Source organism: Pteropus vampyrus, unplaced genomic scaffold (genome assembly GCF_000151845.1).
Source record: "Pteropus vampyrus isolate Shadow unplaced genomic scaffold, Pvam_2.0 Scaffold69, whole genome shotgun sequence".
Classification (NCBI taxonomy): Eukaryota; Metazoa; Chordata; class Mammalia; order Chiroptera; family Pteropodidae; genus Pteropus; species Pteropus vampyrus.
In genome coordinates this window covers 1,489,148-1,491,404 of record NW_011888850.1, presented here as the reverse complement: position 1 = coordinate 1,491,404, position 2,257 = coordinate 1,489,148, and the positions used below count along the sequence as shown (strand labels likewise).

Sequence of the window (2,257 nt, the reverse complement as noted above, 5' to 3'; positions counted from 1 at the left end):
GACTGGGATTAACTAAATATGCTTCCAATGATCCCTGATGTTTACTTGGAAAACTTCATGTGTTTCCTAAAAATATTACAATGAAAATAAAAAGTAAGTAGTAGAATAGGAACAAGACTAAAAATTATGACTACTATGAAGTAATTCTAACACCTCTGCATCTCTTTAAAGTGGAATCTTCAAAAGTGAAAACGGCTTTCAAATATTTTAATTCTACCAATTTCTGCTATTTTTAAAAGGATTAATTTTTTGCACTAAAGCCTATCAACATTTTAGACCAAGCTAAGTTTTTCTGTGGGATAGTTTTAGTAAGAGGGGTTATAAAATTGTTCTTCGGTTCTTTTTCTTTAAGTGTGGTCAGTATATTTAAGTAATCCACAATATATAGTCAACCTGCAGGGGTTTCCTAAGTATATATCACAGTTAAACATCTTAAAATCATTAAAGACATCCATAAACCATGATTCAAACTTTTTATAACCTTCCACAATAATATATATTTGCATGTTTTTAAACTAATTTTCAAGTCCCACACAGCACCACATATTCACTCATCCATCCTGCATGAGACACTCTCTAAGCTAGAGTTAAATAACTGCAAGGAAAATCCCACATTATTTTAAAGTCTAGTCTGGAAAGATTTTATAATAATTGCTTTAACAATTTAAGGGACTTTAATCTTACATATTTATGAGTTCACAAGTCTATGTAAATACCCCTTTCTATATCATTTTTAAGCTATTATCATGGACATAATAACAATCTGAATAAATATCATATCTAGTCCCTCATCCCTAGCATGGAATTAAAAACACAGAACTCTCAGAATCTGTCTTGAGAGTCAGTTTACCAATCCTGCTCCTTACTGCCCTCTAATACAATGATCTCCAAGGCTTTGAATACTGCTTGCCTAGAAACCTATACACATGTCAACATCTCCACCTTAACTAATTTCTCTAGAATTTTTTCCAGTCTGCTTTAACTTAACATACATTCTGCTTAAATTCCTCATGACTAGCAGTGTCCTGCTTTTATTCTAACTCTTGTAATAGCAACTAAAACTACTTATCATTTCAAAAAACAAACACCTGTAATTCAAGTAAGTGCCAAACAATGCATTGAATGAGTGTGAGGAAAAGAGAAAAAGAGAAAAACATGCAAATTAACATAAAAATTAATACACTATGCCATATCAAAGACTGTCTTGAGAAAAAGTTCTAATAGTACCTAGAACCTATTCATCAGAAATATTTTTATAGTAAGGATACTACAAATTTAATACTGACACAATTTTAACATCATCAGTTTTCTCTACATAGTAATTCTCAGGAGAAACAAAGCTTACCATGTACTTAAGTAATCCTATTTCAGGATGAAGCAGAGGCAGCTCAGGGAACCATTTCTGTACCAAGCTATTCAGCTTCTCCTAAATTTAAAAAATATAAATCAACATATATTCAATTGTGACATGTTGGTCTTCAGGAAAAAAAATATATCAGTATGTCCCTTATTATATATCTAACAAGATGTATAATTTAGTAAAATTTAACCTAATAAGATACATAATCACTGATTTTGCCTTCTAATACAGGATATATCAAATGAAAACCAAGAGTTACCTTCGATCTAAATTTCCATCTTACTAATATAACAAAAACTTAATTTTCAATTTTAAGCTTGGTATACATATACAGGCACAAAATCTTGCTTAAGGTCAAAGTCTGCACTCACTTCCAAGCTAAAATGAAAAAGTGTGTTTACGGCCTTGCTACTCTGAACAAGCCCGATCCCATCTGATTTTGGAAGCTAAGCAGGGTTGGGCCTGGTTAGTACTTGGATGTGAGACCACCTAGGAAGACCAGGTGCTATAGGCATAAAAAAATAAAATAAAAAATAAGAGATTTAAGCTGACAAGGTCCTTGCAATCTGTGAGGTCAACCAAAGGTTGCCTCGGCTAAAAAAAGAAAAAGTGTGTCTCACCAGAATGAATCATAAAATTGTCATTATTGCTTAAAAAATTAAGAGCACAGTGACATTTGAAAAATAATGGCTATTTCATTTAGGAGGGAAAAAAATAATAAAAGTCTTGATTAGTTCTACAAAAGCCACTATGAAGCAATTGCGAAAAATGAAGATCCTTAGAAAAGTCATCTATCACAAGTAAAATTTCTAGACACTTGTCATGTCACTGGGAGATAGCTATTTATCCAAAGTGGAAAATAAAGTACACAGTCTTATGAGTTTGCTAAATGAAGCA

At 31.9% G+C, this 2,257-nt stretch overlaps 1 protein-coding gene and 1 pseudogene across 1 annotated transcript in view; one reads left to right on the top strand and one right to left on the bottom strand.

The window, feature by feature from the left end:
- STK31 (serine/threonine kinase 31) overlaps window positions 1-2,257 on the bottom strand; it is a 77,108-nt gene that overhangs the window by 33,680 nt on the left and 41,171 nt on the right. The window lies entirely within an intron of this gene.
- LOC111740899 lies at window positions 1,756-1,874 on the top strand (annotated as a pseudogene).